Genomic DNA, 23,179 nt, shown 5'->3' on the forward strand with positions numbered 1-23,179 from the left:
CAGAAATTTTTCAGAGGCAATTTGTGGATATTGCAACTTATAACTAAACAAGAACATCAAATGCAGTCAACCACTGGAAAAACCACAACTCTGGTGGGACTCAAACCCACAACCTTTGAATGCCTTGTCAAGTGCTAGAAGTCTAATGCACTCTCCATTGCGCCACAGAGCCTAGATATGGACGCAGAAAACGTCATGAAACCACCTATCTGACTCACGCATAGTCCTTCGTACATAGATGTTTCAAATGCATTAGTCGTTTCTGTGTCCTATGTTTGTCTGCGTGTTCTTATTTAACATCAGTCAGGATAAGAGTGATGACGTAGTCACGTAACTACGTACGTTTGAGGCGTGGTGATGGGCCGGCGGATGGTGAAGGGGCAGCATGGCTAGCGCGGAAGTACCGTAATCCCAAACGCCGACCGCTGACCGCTGACCGCCGACCGCCGAATGTTAAACGCCGAGCACCGAGCACCGAGCATTAAGCACCGACCGCACGCAGTGACCAGTGCTGAGCCCTGAGCTCGGGACGGCTTCAGACGACGGTGCCTTTTCTTCTCCTCCTTGATGGGGGGTGGAATGGAGACAGAGTGCTGAGTTTTGGATGTGGAGCGGTGGGGATTGCCTGGACTCCGGATGACGAACCTTTGTTTTTTGGGTTCCTGACGGTTTCCTGACGGCGGTGCTTCATCTGTTGTTTTTGTTTTTTTTTGTTTCCTACGTTTTGGCAACCAATTGCGGCGTGAGTGTTAGAAGCTGGACGCGGATGCTAAGCGTGGCAGAGTGCCAATAAAGCTCCAATAAAGTTGGAAGCGGTAACCGTGAGTTTCCTGGATACTGGCTATTACACTCTTGATATCTCTAAATGAAATTACTAAAACCTGAATTAGCTGGACGCGGATACTAAGCGTGGCAGAGTGCCAATAAAGCTCCAATAAAGTCGGAAGCGGTAACCGTGAGTTTCCTGGCTACTGGCTATTACACTCTTGATATCTCTAAATGAAATTACTAAAACTTGAATTAAACCAACAAGAAATACATGAAACATACGAACTGTGTATATATGTATAAATATATATATATATAAATACTCCCTTTTTTTTTTTTTTTTTTTGGAAATAACATCCTATATTGCTATTGAAGATTATACCTTTCATTTTTTGAAATCTGATGTGTATGGATTTGCATATAATTTGCACTAATTCGCCTTAAATAGATTCTGGTTTAAAGGCGTAAAGATTTTTAAAGGTCTCTTCTCTATAGATAAAAGCGGGCAACGATAATGCCTCCAAAAGGTGACAAAACTGGCAAGGGTGATAAAGAGGAAAAATCTAAAATGTCTGTGAAAACAAAGAAACCTCCTCCAATTAGTGCCTACTACTCTCCTAAAAGTCAAACGGATACTTCTGTCTTATCATCTAAATCGTCTCCAGATCGACTAAGTGAGATTAGTATAACCAACCCGCCAGATTATATTACAAAGACCAATTTGATGATGGCACTAGATTCTTTATATATTAAAATTAAAGCTGATTTGGACCATAATCTTAAAGAATATAAGGAAAAAATGACCCATATGAAGGTCACTTTAGCTGCTCAATCAAAAGAAATTACTATGCTACATTTGAAAATCAAACAGCTTCAATCTCAAAATGAAGTATTAAAAGCAGATTTAACAAGACAAGATCTTAAACTTGCAGACCTAGAAGACAGGTCACGCAGACAAAATCTTAAAATTCGTGGGATATCTGAAGATGTGATCGAACTGGAACCGTACTTGATGGAACTACTTTCAACATATATAGACTGTCCAAAATACGGTCCGATATTAATTGAAAGAGCCCATAGACTTCCGCTGCCTCCTAATTGGACACAAACAAATACACCTAGAGATGTTATTATCTGTTTTGCCAACTCCAGAATCAAAGAAGATCTAGTTAAAGAAATGAGAAGGAACCCTACTAAAATTGCAAAATTTGCATCCCTAACTACATATCTCGATCTTTCACGTGCAACCAGAATACACAGAAAAAAATATTTTGATATTACTACTGTCGCTCGTGTATCACTAGAGGAACTCACCGCAGGAGTTATTCTGCCCAGAAAACTGCTGAATAGGGAGAAGCCCCAACAGTGGTAATCCAGGATTTAGATGATCCCAACAGTGAGACACTCTCCGTGAACACAGGTAGCAGGTAAGTACTGAGTATGGCAAACAGGTACAGGTGAGGGTGTCAGACAAGCCGGGTCGGTACACAGGAGCAGGTTAGCAGACAAGCCGGGTCGGTACACAGGAGCAGGTTAGCAGACAAGCCGGGTCGGTACACAGGAGCAGGTTAGCAGACAAGCCGGGTCAGTACACGGGAGCAGGTTAGCAGACAAGCCGGGTCGGTACACAGGAGCAGGTTAGCAGACAGGGCAGCAGGTAAGGGAACCCCTCTGGGAACTCCTGCATAGACGGGCAGCCTTAGATCTGCTCGTCGAGGAGTTCCCGGATCCGACCCTCCTTCTCCCATGTCGGTGGTCGGTCTGTTCGCCGCCGGCACGGAGAGAACGTGTACGTCCCTCGGGTGCCCGTGCGCCGCGAGCGGTAGTCCCCTCGCCGACCACGGGTCCGGAGGGAGAAGTATCGGGTCCCCGTGATCTGCGAGCAGACCCCCGCCCGCGGCTAACAGGACCCGAGGACGTGACTGTGACAACTACCTGTTTACGGCAAAATAATATTATTTATTCCTGGGGTTTCCCCACAAAATTGCGAATTAATTATCAAGGGAAAATCTATATTTGCAATGATCCTACACAAGCAAAGGACAATTTACTGAAATGGAATCTTACCATATAAGACTCTCTAATCTATAGAAGAAAATTTATGTTGTTTTTTATTTATTTTTTTTATTTTACATTTGTTTGGTTTTTTTTGTTGTTTTTTTTTTATGATATAAAGTATACGATATTACCATATTATTACCTAAAATACTATTCTAATTGGGAAATATTATGATTGGTTTATTCATTGAGTTGGCAATGTACTGGTTGGAAATGATGTGTTATGTGTTATAATTTTAGTCCAGTCACTAAGCTGGCAACGTATTGTTTGGTTACGATATAAATGATATAAATGGTTGATAACAATATAAAAGATATAATAGATTACTTAGAATATAGATTATCACAAATTCTTTTTTTTTTTTTTTTTTTCTCTTAAAAATATTAGATAAAATTATGGGACTCACAGAGACTCACAGAGATATATAAGTATTGTTAATCTTTAGATAAGATATCTTCACAAAGTTAGAATTGAGATATTAGGATAGGAAAATTTAAAAGACACTAATATATACTCATGACACATTATATATATGGGTGAATAGTAATAGATTTATTAGAATAAATCACTTGAGAAGAAGGAGACTTCTATTATAGCTATTAACATAAATTTCCTTTCTGATATATATATTGACAAAAACCTATGATCATATACTAATATAGGTATATTTATATATATATATATGTATATATTTTTTTTTTCATTTTTTTTTTAATTTCTTTTTTTTTTTAATTACAATATTAGATAAAATTATGGAACTCACAGAGATTCACAGAGATATATGAGTATTGTTAGTCTTTGGATAAGATACTTTCCCAAACTAGAATTGAGATATTAGGATAAGAAAATTTAAAAGACACTAATATATACTCACGACACATTAGATATATGGGTGAATAGTAATAGATTTATTAGAATAAATCACTTGAGAAGAAGGAGACTTCTATTATAGCTATTAATATAAATTTCCTTTCTGATACATATATTGACAAAAACCTATGATCATATACTAATATGGGTATATTTATATATATATATATGTATATTATTTCCCCTCCTTTTTTTTTTTTTTTTTTTTTTTTCAGGATTAATGATATAAGATATAAGATATTATCACAAGCTATCACCTAAAATACCATCTCAAATGGGAAATATCATGATTGGCTATACTATCATGGTACTGGTTGGAAATGATATATTTTGTGTTATAATCTTGGTCTGGTTATTGAGTTGGTATGTACTGGTTGGAAATGATATATTACTGAGATGGCAATGTATTGACTTGAAATAATATAAATGGTTAATAACAATATAAAAGATGTAGATTATCACATTATTATAAATTATTTTATTTTTTTTGCTTTGCGTAATTTCATTAAATATGATATTTGGATAGATAGATATAGTTTATACTATTTTTATGGAAATAAGAGATGATTGTGCTCCTTACCTTCGTTGGCCTTAAAACACGTCCTCATTCCTTGCTGGTTCAAGGAATTTCTTCACACTAATGGCGGAAATAATGTTTTTCCTGCATAGTGTGTTGGGTTTGATTGTTTTTTTTGTTTATGAATGTTGTTGTCAGGTGTTTTCTAGTTGGAGATTGAGGGATAGGGAGCAGTGCTGGTGGAGGAGGGGAAAACAAATATTCCATGTCCCTTAAATTGATGACAATTAATGCACAGGGTTTAAATTCTCCATATAAGAGATCTTATTTGTATGACACATTAATCAAAGAGGGGATAGATATTGCATTTATTCAAGAGACACACTGGAATCAAATAATAGAAAAATCTGCTTGGAAATATCATAGATACCGACATATTTATGTATCTTCTGAAGCGGGGAGTAGCAGTGGCGTCTCCAGGTTTCATATTTAGGGGGGGCACATGGGGGGCCAGGGACCAAAGTAGGGGGGCCAATTATAAAACGGTACGTATACACTATATATATATATATATATATATATACACACACACACGTTAGATGTGCATTTTTAACTACATAATATGCACTTATCTCTTTGAAGTAAAGACTGTGATTAAAATATGATTTCAAAATAACAGCTAAAGTGACAGTTATTTTTCATTCTTTAATATTAGCCCCTGCTGACAATATATATAAATATTAGACCCTGCTGCAGATATATAGAAATATTACACCCTGCTTCCGATATATATTAATATTAACCCCTGCTGCGGATATATATTAATATTAGCCCCTGCTGCGGATACATACTTATATTATACCCTGCTGCCGATATACATACAAATTATACCCTGCTGCCAACATATATTAATATTAGCCCCTACTGCCGATATATAGTATTAGTCCCTGCAGCCAATATATATAAATATTAGCCCCTGCAGCCAATATTTATTGATAATAGGCCCTGCAGCCAATATATATTAATATTAGCCCCTGCTGCCGATATATATAAACATTAGTCCCAGCTTCCGATATATATTAATATTAGCCCCTGCAGCCAATATATATTAATATTAGACCCTGCTGCCAATATATTTGCCACACTGACTGCAGATCAGGGGAAGACAGTGAGAGTCAGTGCAGTGTTCCCTCCTTCTGACTGCACCGTGACATTGAGAGGTCCTCTCCCCTGTAATCATCCCCAGAGTCCCTTTGTCCCCTCATTCACTAAACCATAGCGTTCTTTTACTTACACCCTGTAGTTCAGGTATAGATCAAATAAACAACACATGGAAACAGCACATGCAACTGAATGAGATAAAAAAACCCTTGTATTTGCAGGTATACATAAATAATGTATGGAAACATAGCATTGCAGGTATAAACCAACAGGACACACAAACCCAGCATTGCAGGTATATATCAACTGGAAATCACATGTACACATGTCCAACAACACATGGAAACAGCACTCCAGGTATTGATCAACTGAATAAGACATACAAATCCTATATTTGCAGGTAAGCATTAATAATGTATGGAAATATAGCCGATACAGATGAACAGAATGACACAAAACCCAGCTTTGCAGATATAAATCAATTGGAAATTACATATAAACTCTGCATTAAAGGTATAGATAAAACCCCCTAAATTACAGGCATAGATCACTGGTCACACACCCCAAAGCCAACCCTGGTGTCCACGCTGCCCACATAGAACCTGACCAGCACCTAAGTTACACATTATGTCAACTTTGTCCCCAAACAGCTGAACGTACACCGTTTTTGTCCCATAAAGACCTCTCCCTCCCAATCTATCCTATCTACCCCCTCTCCCTCCCTATCTACCACAACTGCCTCTCTATCTACCACATCTGCCTCCCAATCTATCCTATGTACCCCCCTCTCCCTCCCAATCTATCCTATGTACCCCCCTCTCCCTCCCAATCTATCCTATCTATCCCCTCTCCCTCCCAATGTATCCCATCCACCCCCATCTCCCTCCCAATCTACACCCTCTCCCTCCCAATCTATCCCATCTACCCCCCTCTCCCTCCCAATCTATCCCATCTACCCCCCTCTCCCTCTCCCTCCCAATCTATCCTATCTACCCCCTCTCCCTCCCAATCTATCCTTATCTACCCCTTCTCACTTCCTACCTCTTCTGACTCTCTAACCCCCTCCTAACTTTCTAACCCCCCCTTTGAAGTTCACTTACCTTGGGCTTGTCCAGCGGTGAGATCGCGAGGTCTCTGTATCCCTGGTTCTGCCGGCTTCACTGCTGGGCACCGGATATGACGAGGAAGAGGCCTCGCGGTCGCGGAGAAGAGTGAGAGGCGCCGAACGGTTGCTGAGAACTTATTCCTCAGCAACCGCTCGGCGCCTCTCACTCTCTCCTCCGGGTCTATAAAAAAAAAAAAAAAAGCCGGCGTTTCAATTGGGGGGGCACACCGGGGGGCACAGCATGATGTAGGGGGGGCCATGGCCCCCTCTGGCCCCCCCCTGCCGACGCCACTGGGGAGTAGCCATATTGATATCAATAAAAAATAAATTTGAGTATATACATCATGAAGCTGATAAGGAAGGAAGAAGGATTATACTTGTCTGTAATATAAATGATGTTACCTATACCATGGTTAGCCTATATGCCCCATCAGAAGGATCAACAAGATTTCTCAATTCAGCTATGGAAACAATAGAAAAAATCTCTAAAGGCTCATTGATTATAGCAGGCGACCTGAATTGCATAATCGATATTGAAAAAGATACTAAGACTTTGAAGAACCGTAAATCAGATGCGTGTTTAAAAACTAGGGCCAAAGCATTTTCCGATTCTCTATTTAAACATGGCCTTTATGATGTGTGGAGGGTGCAACATCCTGAGGAAAGAGACTACTCTTTCTTCTCGAATGTACACCAATCATATTCACGCATTGATTATTTCTTAATGCCTGGTCACTCTTTGGAAATCTCTACTACCTCTCTAATTGGAAATATCTCATGGTCTGACCATGCCCCAGTATTTATTTCTATCAAGGATAACCCTCAATATAGAACAAGAACTCGTTGGAGACTCAACGAATCTCTTTTAAAAACAGAATCCGATAAGATAGATCTGATAAAACAAACAACATCTTTTTTGGAGCATAATGATAATAATGAGACCTCAGATCTAAATTTGTGGTGCACCCTAAAATGTGTTCTTAGGGGACACTTAATAAAAAAGGGTGCTTGGATTAAAAAACAGAGAGGTAAAGAACTTGCCGATCTGTATATTGAGTTGGCAAAACTTGAGAGACTAAATAAACAATATCCATCCAGAGATTTCTCGAAGCAGTTAGAGACTATTAAAGAATCGATAATCATTAAACTTAAAATTAAAACTGAAACAATAATGCAAAGATTGAAATCTAGTTGGCATTATGGAAATAATAGAGTAGGGAAAAATCTTACTAAAAGATTGAAGGCACAAATTGAATCATCTAGAATAAAAAAAATTATACACAATGGAACAACTTGTATATCACCAACACAGATAGGCAATGCCTTTAAACAATATTATGAAACCTTATATAATTTACCCGAACCTAAGATTGCTACTACTGATATAGCTCAATTTTTAGAGACCTTGCATCTTCCAAAACTTTCTGCAGAAAAATTAATACAATTAAATCAACCACTAACAACTCAAGAGACTACTATTGCAATTCTTAATTTGAAAAAAGGGAAAGCTCCAGGCCCTGATGGCTTTTCAGCTATATTTTTTCCAATCTTGAACTCAGTAATTTCTCCCATCCTAACAAAATCTTTTAATTCTATTTCTACTGGAAGAAGTTTTCCAAAAGAGATGTTGGAGGTGAGTATATCGCCAATTCCGAAACCAGGGAAGGATCCTTCACTGGTTGCTAACTACAGGCCAATATCTCTCATCAATTTAGATGTGAAGATATATTCTAAGATCCTGGCCTCTAGATTGGCTCGAATAATACGAGATTTGATACATCCAGATCAGGCAGGATTCATTCCTGGTTCAATGTCATTGAATATATACATAGATATAAAATCTCTTCAGTTATAGTAGCTTTAGATGCCCAAAAGGCATTTGATAGGGTCAATTGGAAGTTCTTAGCTGAAACACTTCAAGCATTTGGTTTAACAGGTCTTTTTCATGACCTAACTATGGCCTTATATACATCTCCGGTCGCAAAGATTAGAGGCCCTTTTTTAGACTCAGATATGTTTCACATTTATAATGGTACAAGGCAGGGCTGCCCGTTAGCTCCCCTGTTATATGCTCTAACAATTGAGCCTTTAGCTGCCTATATTAGAAACTCTTCTAATATTCATGGTATAAATATTGATAAACATGAATATAGTATTACCTTATATGCAGACAATGTTTTATTAACATTATCTGCACCCTTATTATCTATCCCTGCTTTTTTAAAAGGAATAGAAAAATTTGGATACTATTCTAATTACAAACTTAATTTATCAAAGACTCAGATGATTCCATTTTATCTCTCTGAGTCTCAGATATCTATAGCTCATGGGCATATTCAAAATAATGATCAGACACATCAAATTGATTATTTGGGGATTATAATCAGACCTATACTAGAAGATATCGTCAATATAAATCATAAGAAACTTTTTCTAGAAATAAAATCTTCTCTAGCAAATTGGATGAAACTTGAATTCTCTTGGATGGGTCGTATTAATATTCTTAAAGCTTACATAATTCCCAAAATTTTATATCTTTTTCGATTAATACCTTTTTATGTTTCGAAAGATGTTATCTTAAAATGGGAAAACTTACTATCTCAATTTGTTTGGGCAGCTAAAATAATAAGATTACCCTCGGAGCTTCTTAAAAGACCTATTGAATCTGGGGGTTTAGGTTATCCTGATATAAAGGAACTATATGAAGCCTCTCAAGTAGCTTTTATGATGGCCTGGGGCTCTATAAAAGAGAAAAGCTCTTTGGGTTGGTATAATATAGAGAAATATAATCTTAAAAATCTCGACCCTTTCTTGTTGTTCTGGCTACCTCAATCCCAATTTCAGAAGAAAAAATTTCCGAGCTTAATAATTGCAGACATATTATCCTCTTTCTATAGAATCAAAAAAAGGTTTGCAAAAGGGATTCCATTTACAAAAAATTGTCCCCTGGATGTTCTATCATTTTACATACCTGATCTTGTACTGGACAATTGGAAAATCTCAGGAATAGAGCAGATAGGGGACCTTTATTTAGAGGGAAATCTGGCCTCTTTCTCTCTTATGACTGATAGATATATATTACCGTCAAGAGAAATCTTTAAATATATCAGATTAAAACATTTCTTAATATCAAACCCACCACCTGAATATAACCCTTGGTTGAAATTTATTACTTCGTGTATTTCTAAGGGAACACTGTCTAAGATTTTGAAATTTTTTAAAGATAATAAGACTCTTGATAAGTCTAAGGCACACAAACAATGGGAGAAAGAATTGGAAATTTCTATTCCCTTAGATTCTTGGTATAAAACATGGCAATTTACTAAAAAAGCAACTCACTGTATAAATCTTCAAGAACTCTTTTTTAAGATTATATATAGATGGTATATGGTCCCTACACGTATAGTTAAATTTCAACCAAAGAATGGAGACAGGTGCTGGCGATGCCATCTCGAATTAGGATCGCATAAACATATTTGGTGGGATTGTCAAAAACTAACTCAGTTTAAGATAAAAATATCTGAGCTTTATTTGGAATTGTTTGGGTCATATTTGGAACTCTCCCCTCAAAGATTTTTGTTTCATTTAGAGTTTATAGATATTAATAGTAATGAGCAGACCTTATGGGTTAATATACTTTTGGCGTTTAAAATCTGTATTGCTAGATATTGGAGAAAACAGGATTTGCCACATTGGCAAGAGATTAAATTGCAAATAAATTTACAAAGTAATGTAGAAAAATATTTTTTTCTGAAAGAAGCTAACTCAAGAGAGAGGTATGAGTGCATTTGGCAGAAAAGGTTTCAAATAATAGATTAAAAATTCCCTGTGCAGTAATACAACCACAGCACTGCTCCAACGGCCTTTGTTTTAGATCGATTTTGGCCTTGATAATTTATAATCTCCCTCTCCTCCCAAAGAAACACTGAGCGTTTGAATACTTAAAATTATTATTTTTTAATGCTATGAGCTTTAAGGGAATACAACAAATATTCATATATGAATGTCTATGTATATGTTTCTATGTTGTTATGTACCATATGTATTTTAATGTTTTGTCTAACATCAGTCAGAGGAAGGACAGTGGTCATAAAAAGCATATTGTGGCATGTGAAGTAAAGGAAATATAGTTATGTTTCTCTATGAGAAACGTATCCACACATTTTTTCGCAAACTTTACATGCAGACCGCGTGGCCTAATGGATAAGGCGTCTGACTTCGGATCAGAAGATTGAGGGTTCGAGTCCCTTCGTGGTCGGAGTTGCTGGAGCTTTGGTTCTGTTGTTCTTTAAAGTTCTTCCATATCAATGGAGGTCAGGCAAGTGGAAACCAAGATTTCAATAGTTTCTTTCCATGTTACGTGTCACCCAAGATCTTTAGTCCCTCTTGGTATGAAAGGCAGACATGTCAAAACTAAGATTTCAAATGTTTTTTTTCAATGTGCCATATGATCACCGAATGTAACCCCATCTTGGCCTACACGGTACCTCTACGGATAGTGCGTTGTTGCGAGATTTGATTCAATCAAAGTTGTCTGCAATTTACTCTTTCAAAAACTTTCAGCAAACATTAATTCTTTTTCCAACTATTGTTATGAAGACTTTGGCTCAAAGCGGCTCCATAAGAGTCACAGGCACCCTTGATTTTCTGTTGTACACTTCCTAATCTCTTTCCCCCAAGAAATCTATGTGACAGCTATTGGAGAGTATCTACACCTGGTTCGTTATTTTCACCTCTTTCGGTATGTCTTGTCTCCAAAGTGCGGAATAAGACTCTCGCGTTCCGTCCAGACCTCGTTGCTTAATGGGTAAGGTGTCTGACTTTGGATTGGAAGATTGCGGATTTGAGTTGTCTTGAGGTTGCTGGTGATTTAGATCCCCAGGTTACTGTTCTTTTGAGTCTAGAGATTGTACATTGCTGTCTTATGTTATGAAATCAATGTCTTCTGCAATGTACTCTTTAAACGCTAAAATTCAATCTTGGATTCTTTCTCAAAAAATTGTTGAATTAAACGAAGCTCAAAGCACAAAAAGAGATGACTGTCAGAAGTTGGATTTGAACCCATGCCTCCACATGGAGACCAGAAGACCCTCACAGAGAGAAGATAGCATTACTTGAGTCTGGCGCCTTAGACCACTCGGCCATCCTGACAAGCTACTGCTGCTACGAAAGAAGATATTTTCTTTACATAGTTTCAAGGCAAGGGACTAGCTCTTAGGGGACCTTTTGCCACTGCATTGGTTTAAAGTGGCTTCATTAGAGTCACAGGGTAAGCAGACTTGAGATCCTGCATGTGAAGGCTAAGATTTCACATGTGTTTTTTGATGTGCCATATGTCCACCAAACTTATCGCCCCCTGGGCATGCAGGGTTCTTCTACGTATTGTGCGTTGCCACCACCTTTAATGAAATCAAAGTTGATTGCGATGTACTGTTTCAAACACTTAAAAGCAAACTTTAATTCTTTCTCCAACTATTGTTATGAAGACTTTGGCTCCAAGTGGCTCCATAAGAGTCACAGGGCACCCTTGATTTTCTGTTGTACATTTCCTAATCTTTTTGCCCAAAGAAATCTATGTGATCATCCTTTGTATAATGTGCCACAGGGCCCACTACTGAAACACATTTCACACTAGAGTAAAATCTGTCAATTGTATTACAGACATTTTTCAGAGACAATTTGTGGATATTGCAACCTAAAACTAAACAAGCACATCAAATGCAGTCAACCACTGGGAAAAAAACACCACTCTAGTGGGACTCGAACACACAACCTTTGAATATTGGCATTATTTTCGCATCAAAACTTTAATCTTACAAACGGAGCGCTAAACTGCTTTCCACACTTGTGTTAGATAGTTCTATTGTTTCAGATTACCATAATTTCTCACAGACAAATTGTGGATATTTGGAAATACAATTTAATGTTTCAATTAAAATCTGTCAGATTAAGATCTGTCAATAGTATTACAGAAATTTTTCAGAGACAATTTGTGGATATTGCAACTTACAACTAAACAAGAACATCAAATGCAGTCAACCACTGGAAAAATAACAACACTGGTGGGACTTGAACCCACAACCTTTGAATGCCTTGTCAAGTGCTAGAAGTCCAATACGCTATCCACTGCGCCAAAGAGCCTCGATACGTAGACAGAAAACGTCATGAAACCACCTATCTGACTCACGCATAATCCTTCGTACATAGATGTTTCAAATGCATTAGTCGTTTCTGTGTCCTATGTTTGTCTGCGTGTTCTTAATTAACATCAGTCAGAGGAAGGACAGTGGTCATAAAAAGCATATTGTGGCATGTGAAGTAAAGGAAATATAGTTATGTTTCTCTATGAGAAACGTATCCACACATTTTTTCGCAAACTTTACATGCAGACCGCGTGGCCTAATGGATAAGGCATCTGACTTCGGATCAGAAGATTGAGGGTTCGAGTCCCTTTGTGGTCGGAGTTGATGGAGGTTTGGTTTTGTTGTTCTTTAGAGTTCTTCCATATCAATGAATGTCAGGCAAGTGGAAACTAAGATTTCAACAGTTTCTTTCCATGTTACGTGTCACCCAAGATTTTTAGTCCCTCTTGGTATGAAAGGCAGACATGTCAAAACTAAGATTTCAAGTGTTTTTTTTCAATGTGCCATATGATCACCGAATGTAACCCCATCTTGGCCTACACGGTACCTCTACGGATAGTGCGTTGTTGCGAGATTTGATTCAATCAAAGTTGTCTGCAATTTACTCTTTCAAAAACTTTTTTTTTTTTTTTTTTTATTAGACCACATCACATACAATATAAAGAAAAACATATATATAAGCAGAAAGTGCCGATAATAAATATAGCAGCATATGTATACATATATTCATCATTCCACTTATAAATATAGCAGCATATATGTGCAGATATTCATCATTCCACTTACAGAGAATGGAACAAGTTTTTCTACTTTGTATATATAAGTTATTGATGCGTCTAAAATTGCAATATAAAACATATACAACACAATTAGACCGGGATTACAGCAAAACTTCCCAGTCTATACCCCACAACGAGAAAAAGAAGAAAAACAAAAAAAACCCCAAAAAAACCCCAAAAAAACCACAAGAAAAAAAGAATCACCAACAAACCATCCATACAATACATTCAAACTGTCAAGCCAAGTTGATATAATCAGTATGTTTATACGTTATGTTATAAATTTGGGAGAATGTCAGGGTGCCGAGTCAGCCACGGTCTCCAGATGTTATGGAATTTCTGTAAACACTGGTGAGATAGAAAAAAGCCACGTTCCATCAAACATTGATGGCTGATTTGATTCACCACATGATCCAAAGAAATAGATAATGATTGTAGCCATTGTCTAGCTAAAATTATCTTCATGGCTAGCAAGCATTGTACTACAAAAGCCCTTTGGTTAAATCGAAATCCGTTTAAATCAAAATGTAGTAGGGCTCTTCGCATAGTAGGTGCTATGTTTTGATTTAAAGTATCAGAAATGAGCTTAAATATATCTTGCCAAATACTTTGGATCTGTGGGCATTCCCACCAGATATGGGAGAATGATCCTAAAGAAGAACGGCATCTCCAACAGAGAGGGGACGCATTATAATTAAATTTACACTGTTTCACCGGGGTTATATACCATCTCCACATTATCTTGTAATGCAGTTCAATCATGTTGAGGCAATGCGAAATTTTATTAATTTCAAATAAACTACCAATCCATATATTTAAATCTATCAGACACTTTAAGTCTGATTGCCATGATTTTAATGCAATATGAACAAGGGGAGTTTCTATTTCTTCAAGCAGTATATACCACTTTTTTAGGCTTTTTAGAATAATTTCTGTAGAAAACATATCGCAGATCTTTTGACTCAAAATAGATGAGGACTGCACATACAAATGAGATCTAACATAGAAAGTTATCCTAAAGACATTGAAGGACTCCAGATTGCCGAATTCAAATTCCTCTGAGAGCTGAGAGAACGTTTTTGTTTTATCCTGTATCAAAATATCTATAATCCTTTTATTCCTATAGTTGGTCCAGTTTCTCAAATTTAATTGGGAGATATTATACTGGAGAGTTTCAAGCGGAGCTGTTGAAACTATTTTATTACGGAGGCCTAATCAAGGCTTAATATACTCCCAAAACTCCATAGAACTATGGAGAGTAATTGGTAGGTTATTTCTAATTGATTTAAGCTTAAAATGATGTAGCCAAAGTATGCATTCCAGATTTGAGAAGCCTGTCAACTCTTGCTCAATCACAAACCAATCTAACAACGGGAGCCTGACCGGAATCATTTGAAGAAGATATAACCATTTGGGGACTATATAGGATCTAATGACATTCATTCTACCAAGCCAAGAAATAAAAAGGCCTTTCCACTCTTTAATTTGCTTAATCAATTCATCTCGTAATTTACTAAAGTTAACTTCTATAATTTCCGAAATCTTGATTGGGATTACAACCCCCAGGTAGTCGATTTTATCGGTCGCCCAAGAGAATTCGAAGGATTCCTCAATGCTAGTTTTTGATGAAGCCGAGATATTCATCATTACAGCTTGTGTTTTTGTGATATTCAATTTATAATTCGAGAAGCTGCTAAATAAATTAATTTCGGCCATCAAATGATCAACTGAATTTAACGGATCATACAGAGATAGTAATATGTCATCCGCGTATAGACAAAGTTTATTTTCCAAATCACCAATTCTTATTCCTTTAATGCTTTTATTGAGTCTAATTCTCGAAGCTAATGGTTCTAATGTGAGAATATATAGCAAAGGTGCCAATGGGCAACCTTGTCGAGTCCCGTTATTTAATCTAAAACGTTCCGATTTAAAGCCTTGACCAACTACCATTGCGGTTGGTGTTGTATACAACGCCATAACAGCTCGAATAAAGCCTTCACCAAAGCCATAAGACCTCAATGTCTGTTCTAAGAAGGTCCAGTTAACCCGGTCAAAGGCCTTTTCCGCGTCCAAAGCCAAGAGGATTGATGGAATTTCATGAGTGGTTACATATTCTACTATGTCAATAATCTTACGGACATTATCACTAGATTGTCTTCCTTTTATAAAGCCAGACTGATCTCTACAAATTAACTGTGGGCACAATGGTTTTAAACGGGCAGCTAGTATTGAAGAGTATATTTTAGTATCCAAATTAATCAAAGAGATTGGCCTATAATCGGCACTCTTTCCCAGCTTTAGGTATAGGAAGAATAATAGCCTCCAACATGCCATTAGGAAAGGACTTATTTGCGCTGATTTCGTTGAACATACTTGTTAGGTGCGGAACTATCAATTTGGACAGTTTTTTATAAAACAGTGCTGTATATCCGTCGGGACCAGGAGCTTTACGTACTTTTAGTTTTTTTATCGCTACATTTACTTCACTCTCCAAAAAGGGAGCGTCCAATTGTTCTATCAATGTATCAGTCAACTTCGGCAATCTGGAGTCCTGCAGATATTGTCTCATCTGTACATCATCTTGGGATTGACCTACAATATTATACAGGGATGTATAAAACTTACCAAAAGATGTCCCAATATTATCAGGACTAGAAATATATTTATCCCCATCTATAAGTTTAAGAATTCGATTTTTTAAATTTCTATTTTTTAATTGGTTGGTAAGCTGTTTCTCTGCCCGGTTCCCAGCGTAGTAGAATTTTTGCTTTAATTTAATCAAATTATAATTTGCTTTACTTATTAAACGGTCCTCAATTTCTTTTTTGATTTTAATCATATTCATAATGTCTTGTTCTCCATGAGATTGACCGCACTTCCTTTTTAAATTACTCAATGAAATATATAGATCAGACAATTTTTCTTTTCCTTTTTTCCTATTATATGCATCTTTTTTAATTAAATATCCTCTCAAGACACATTTATAAGCGCACCAGATATTACCCAGACTCATATTATGCGTCAAATTCTCAAGAAAAAACTGAGTGGTCGTCTGGGAAATGTAATCAAGAGAATCCTTACAGCCTAATGATGATTCATTTATCCAAGGGCGTAAAGTCAAATGAAATTTCTTTTCTATTTCCAGACAAACTGGATCATGATCTGTCCAGGCTGCATTTCCTATACTAATGCGCTTACAATCTGAAATCACGTTCGCTGTAGTTAATATAAGATCTATACGTGAAAAAGTCTTATGTCGACCCGAAAAAAAGGTATAATCTTTGTCTGCCGGTCTCAACGTCCTCCAAATGTCATAGAGTTTATATTTACCAAGAGTAATACTGAAAGCATTAGATAAATTAACTTGATTTCTGTTAGGAGTTCTACCTCGGGGACTGGGAGTGTCCAATACTGCATCAGGAGCACAATTAAAGTCCCCCATACACAAAAAGGTTCCCTGGGTATATTTCTGAATTTTTTGTAGTGTGCCATTTAAGAAATGGTTCTGTTTATAATTAGGTGCATATATATTCAAAATAGAAAATAATCTCTCGTCTAATTTACACACTATGAAAACATATCTAGCGTGAGAATCCTTCTGCTTATAGATCAACTCAACTTTAATTTTATTTGAGATTAGGATAGCTACACCTCGCTTTTTCCTGCTAGGTAACGATGAATGTTCAAGCACCATATATCTTTTATTGTTCAGTCTGTAGATATCTGCATTTTTCAAATGTGTTTCTTGGACGCAACATATGTCTATATGATGATTATTTATATAATTGAATAGCGAATATCTGTTATGAGGCAGATTTAAACCTTGAACATTCAACAAAATAATCTTAAATAGATCTTCCATGTTTCGGATGGTTATTATAACTAACATAAACCTGATAAGGCTTGACACCCTCACAATCCATACATCCTACATCCACACACAAATAACACAATTTACAAAAATTAATGGAAGCCCAAATACTATCCAAACATCGGAGAAAAAACCCAACATTCTCCCAGGATATAGTAACTCCACCTTGTTGAGGAGCTATACGGGAACTAATCTATATTGAGGAAAGACTAATAAATAGACCAAATGGGTGAGGGGGAAAAAAAAAAACAAAAAAAACCCAAAAAAATAAAATAAACAAAAAAAAAAAAAACTAGTGTATTTGGCAGTTAATCATATTAATCTTGTCTATGCCAAAATTAATCCTAAGTGATCAATAAAGATATCTTAGGGAAATAAGATCCCGTAAAAATATAAAAGATTTAAGTTATAAGTATAATTATGTGTTAAGTGGCATATATCGTGAAATTAGAAACACCATACTCCAAATGGTAAAATGCTTTATATCTAATTACATTTTTTTTTAAAACTAAGTGTGGATTAAATTATATCATTATTGCATATGTACATACCCTTCAAATCCATTAATTCACCAATACCTGTAGTTTAATAATAGCACAAGTGAATATTCCTCCTACACTCCTTCAAAAACCATATAATATGAGATTACACCTATATAATTTTGTATAAATAACACACACTAAAAAAAAAAAAAAAAAATCCCCCCCCAGAAGTCGCGCATCCGCGAGATTATTATTGCAAACCATGTACTACATTTCCTTTAAGCCAACTCCTAGCTTCATCAACCGTTGATAGCTTAACTGGTTGATGCTGAGCGGACATAATAAACAATTTTACTGGGAATCCCCACGAGTATCTAATATTTTGCTCTCTCAAAATCTTGGTCACTTCTTTAAATTCAAATCTCTTTTGTCTAGTAAATAGAGAGAGATCTTGAAAGAACATTAAGTTTTGAAATGTATCTACTTTCGGAACATATTTACTTGTTGCCAATAATATTTTGTATCGTATAAAGAAAGTTGAGAAGCGAATAATTATATCTCTGGGTTTTCCTTCAGCAAGATTCTTTGGTTTTAACGTTCTGTGTACACGTTCAATCATATCGTCTCTATCAACATCACGGATGCCCATATCTAAAAACAATTCTTTCAAATACGTTCTGATAGAGTCCTGCTTAATATCCTCCGAAATGCCATGTATCCTTAAGTTCTTCCTGCGTGTGCGATCCTCGGCGTCATTTAATTTTTGTTCCAGGTTTCTTATGATGTTCTCTTTATGGTTAAGGTCATCTTTAATTGATTTTAACTCTAATTCAAGAAACTCATTCTTTTGCATAATTAGATTGAAACATTCTTGCGTTTTTTTAAATTCACTTTTCCACTCCATGTTCACTTTCATGAGTTCATCTTTAAATGAGTTCAGCTGAGATTCCATACATAATTGCAAATATTCTTTGGTAATCATTTGAGTAGATTGTGCTGCAGGACTTAAAGAGTGTCTTCCAATTTCATCAATAGTGGAATCAGATAAGCACACAGATTCCTCCATTTTCCTATGAACCTGGGGTGAAAATAGCATAGAAATCTTTTTTTCTTTTTTTTGGTCTAGATCTCTTTTCTCTCTTTTTTTTGATTTTGGATCCTCTCTTTTTGACGCCATCGTGTCCTCTTTATTATTGTAAATATCGAAATAAACAAATAAAAAGATTATGACTATATTTTTTTTCTTTTTCTTTTTTACTTTTTTTTTCCTGTCCTTTTCCTTTTTTTTTTTTTTTTCTTTCTTTTTTTTTCTTCTTATAACCACAGTTCAAGTATTGAGTGATAATCAAAATTTTATAAATTCATTAGTGAAGTATGTGTCAAAATTCATTAGTGAAGTATGTGTCAAAATATGAATCAAAATATATGATCCCAAAATCAATAATTTATATATAGACCATGATCCACTAGTTGATTAGAATCACAGAGACAAATCAAATTTCACCTCCTTCCAAGCTTGATTAGATTAAGGTGTCCTATTCCAGCATAATTATAATAATTAATAATTTAAATTAGATTTCAACATGATTAGAAGACGCAAGCCGTATCACGTAGTGGAGATAAACTGGATCAGTTAATTCCATCCAAATCTGAATTCATGTGTATAGATAATGGGTTGATAACATAATTGATAGCATGATTGATAGCATGATTGGTAAAGTTGAATTCATATAAAGGGATCAATTTTCTTACTCCTGTGTAGCTTGATTAAATTATAAAGTCTGTTTTCCAACATGATTAAGTTATAAAGTCTGTTTCCAACATGATTATAGTACTTTCAATATATTAGTATAATCATACATTTTTTCCCTTTTCCTTTTCTTTTTTCAATGGAAATATCCCTAGATCTGTTACCAAATTAGAATGTCCTCCACCATCATGATTGTAATATAGACAGGTTCCAAAAAATAATTCCAATCTTGATCCAAAAATAAATAAATAAATAAATAAATAAATAGAAAGTACTTTTGACGATTTCCAGGAACTCTGAAGATCCCACTCGGACACCTGCCACAGCTCCTCAGGATCAAAAATCTGTAGCGCGTTTCCCCGCCAAATATTAGATTTCTCTCGGTCTCATTCCAGCTTCCAGCATAACGGCAACATAGCCGAGTCCTTCAATATGGAGCATCAATCGGTAGCTGCCACACCTCAGGATGTTCTCCCGGGGTTGCTGCAACCGAAGAACTTCCAAGGAAGCCGGGGGAAGAAACCGTACGCTAGCCACACGCTGAGAGTTCGCAGCAAGATCGTCAGGCATACCGGGGAGGCAGATCGCAGGACGCCATCACCTGAAGTTCATCCCGCACGCACCAACGCTCCACCCCGTGAGGGTCTCACGTCATCACACCACCGTCCAGTTTTTTTTTATCTTCTTTTTCCAACTATTGTTATGAAGACTTTGGCTCAAAGCGGCTCCATAAGAGTCACAGGCACCCTTGATTTTCTGTTGTACACTTCCTAATCTCTTTCCCCCAAGAAATCTATGTGACAGCTATTGGAAAGTATCTACACCTGGGTCGTTATTTTCACCTCTTTCGGTATGTCTTGTCTCCAAAGTGCGGAATAAGACTCTCGCGTTCCGTCCAGACCTCGTTGCTTAATTGGTAAGGTGTCTGACTTTGGATTGGAAGATTGCGGATTTGAGTTGTCTTGAGGTTGCTGGTGATTTAGATCCCCAGGTTACTGTTCTTTTGAGTCTAGAGATTATACATTGCTGTCTTATGTTATGAAATCAATGTCTTCTGCAATGTACTCTTTCAACGCTTAAATTCAGTCTTGGATCTCAAAAAATTGTTGAATTAAATGAAGCTCAAAGCACAAAAAACAGATAACTGTCAGAAGGGGGATTTGATCCCACGCCTCCACATGGAGACTAGAAGACCCTCGCAAAGAGAAGATAGCATTCTTGAGTCTGGAGCCTTAGACCACTCAGCCATCTTGACAAGCTACTGCTGTTAAGAAAGTAGATATTTTTTTACATGGTTTCAAGGCAAGGGACTAGCTCTTAGGGGACCTTTTGCCACTGCATTGGTTTAAAGTGGCTTCATTAGAGTCACAGGGTAAGCAGACTTGAGATCCTGCATGTGAAGGCTAAGATTTCACATGTGTTTTTTGATGTGCCATATGACCACCAAACTTATCGCCCTCTGGGCATGCAGGGTTCTTCTACGTATTGTGCGTTGCCAACACCTTTAATGAAATCAAAGTTGATTGCGATGTACTGTTTCAAACACTTAAAAGCAAACTTTAATTCTTTCTCCAACTATTGTTATGAAGACTTTGGCTCCAAGTGGCTCCATAAGAGTCACAGGGCACCCTTGATTTTCTGTTGGAAATTTCCTAATCTTTTTGCCCAAAGAAATCTATGTGATCATCCTTTGTATAATGTGCCACAGGGCCCACTACTGAAACACATTTCACACTAGAGTAAAATCTGTAAATTGTATTACAGACATTTTTCAGAGACAATTTGTGGATATTGCAACCTAAAACTAAACAAGCACATCAAATGCAGTCAACCACTGGAAAAAAAACACCACTCTAGTGGGACTCGAACCCACAACCTTTGAATATTGGCATTATTTTCGCATCAAAACTTTAATCTTACAAACGGAGCGCTAAACTGCTTTCCATACTTGTGTTAGATAGTTCTATTGTTTCAGATTACCATAATTTCTCACAGACAAATTGTGGATATTTGGAAATACAATTTAATGCTTCAATTAAAATCTGTCAGATTAAGATCTGTCAATAGTATTACAGAAATTTTTCAGAGACAATTTGTGGATATTGCAACTTACAACTAAACAAGAACATCAAATGCAGTCAACCACTGGAAAAATAACAACACTGGTGGGACTCGAACCCACAACCTTTGAATGCCTTGTCAAGTGCTAGAAGTACAATACGCTATCCACTGCGCCAAAGAGCCTTGATACGTAGACAGAAAACGTCATGAAACCACCTATCTGACTCACGCATAATCCTTCGTACATAGATGTTTCAAATGCATTAGTCGTTTCTGTGTCCTATGTTTGTCTGCGTGTTCTTAATTAACATCAGTCAGAGGAAGGACAGTGGTCATAAAAAGCATATTGTGGCATGTGAAGTAAAGGAAATATAGTTATGTTTCTCTATGAGAAACGTATCCACACATTTTTTCGCAAACTTTACATACAGACCGCGTGGCCTAATGGATAAGGCATCTGACTTCGGATCAGAAGATTGAGGGTTCGAGTCCCTTTGTGGTCGGAGTTGATGGAGGTTTGGTTTTGTTGTTCTTTAGAGTTCTTCCATATCAATGAATGTCAGGCAAGTGGAAACTAAGATTTCAACAGTTTCTTTCCATGTTACGTGTCACCCAAGATTTTTAGTCCCTCTTGGTATGAAAGGCAGACATGTCAAAACTAAGATTTCAAGTGTTTTTTTTCAATGTGCCATATGATCACCGAATGTAACCCCATCTTGGCCTACACGGTACCTCTACGGATAGTGCGTTGTTGCGAGATTTGATTCAATCAAAGTTGTCTGCAATTTACTCTTTCAAAAACTTTTTTTTTTTTTTTTTTTTATTAGACCACATCACATACAATATAAAGAAAAACATATATATAAGCAGAAAGTGCCGATAATAAATATAGCAGCATATGTATACATATATTCATCATTCCACTTATAAATATAGCAGCATATATGTGCAGATATTCATCATTCCACTTACAGAGAATGGAACAAGTTTTTCTACTTTGTATATATAAGTTATTGATGCGTCTAAAATTGCAATATAAAACATATACAACACAATTAGACCGGGATTACAGCAAAACTTCCCAGTCTATACCCCACAACGAGAAAAAGAAGAAAAACAAAAAAAACCCCAAAAAAACCCAAAAAAAACCACAAGAAAAAAAGAATCACCAACAAACCATCCATACAATACATTCAAACTGTCAAGCCAAGTTGATATAATCAGTATGTTTATACGTTATGTTATAAATTTGGGAGAATGTCAGGGTGCCGAGTCAGCCACGGTCTCCAGATGTTATGGAATTTCTGTAAACACTGGTGAGATAGAAAAAAGCCACGTTCCATCAAACATTGATGGCTGATTTGATTCACCACATGATCCAAAGAAATAGATAATGATTGTAGCCATTGTCTAGCTAAAATTATCTTCATGGCTAGCAAGCATTGTACTACAAAAGCCCTTTGGTTAAATCGAAATCCGTTTAAATCAAAATGTAGTAGGGCTCTTCGCATAGTAGGTGCTATGTTTTGATTTAAAGTATCAGAAATGAGCTTAAATATATCTTGCCAAATACTTTGGATCTGTGGGCATTCCCACCAGATATGGGAGAA

General features: G+C 36.6%; 4 non-coding genes across 4 annotated transcripts; 3 read left to right on the forward strand and 1 right to left on the reverse strand.

The window, feature by feature from the left end:
* Positions 1–10,665: 10,665 nt before the first annotated feature.
* TRNAR-UCG (transfer RNA arginine (anticodon UCG)) lies at positions 10,666–10,738 on the forward strand. The gene has a single exon. It is a non-coding gene; the product is annotated as a tRNA-Arg (tRNA).
* Positions 10,739–11,520: 782 nt separating this feature from the next.
* Positions 11,521–11,631, reverse strand: TRNAL-CAA (transfer RNA leucine (anticodon CAA)). The gene is made up of 2 exons: positions 11,594–11,631; positions 11,521–11,566 (listed from the first exon to the last, which is right to left on the reverse strand). It is a non-coding gene; the product is annotated as a tRNA-Leu (tRNA).
* A 1,237-nt stretch (positions 11,632–12,868) lies between these two features.
* On the forward strand, positions 12,869–12,941 carry TRNAR-UCG (transfer RNA arginine (anticodon UCG)). The gene has a single exon. It is a non-coding gene; the product is annotated as a tRNA-Arg (tRNA).
* A 9,058-nt stretch (positions 12,942–21,999) lies between these two features.
* On the forward strand, positions 22,000–22,072 carry TRNAR-UCG (transfer RNA arginine (anticodon UCG)). The gene has a single exon. It is a non-coding gene; the product is annotated as a tRNA-Arg (tRNA).
* Positions 22,073–23,179: the final 1,107 nt, after the last annotated feature.

The sequence above is a fragment of the Sceloporus occidentalis genome, unplaced genomic scaffold (assembly GCF_023333645.1).
Source record: "Sceloporus occidentalis isolate IW3139 unplaced genomic scaffold, rSceOcc1.0.p SCAF_102, whole genome shotgun sequence".
NCBI classification, from domain to species: domain Eukaryota; kingdom Metazoa; phylum Chordata; class Lepidosauria; order Squamata; family Phrynosomatidae; genus Sceloporus; species Sceloporus occidentalis.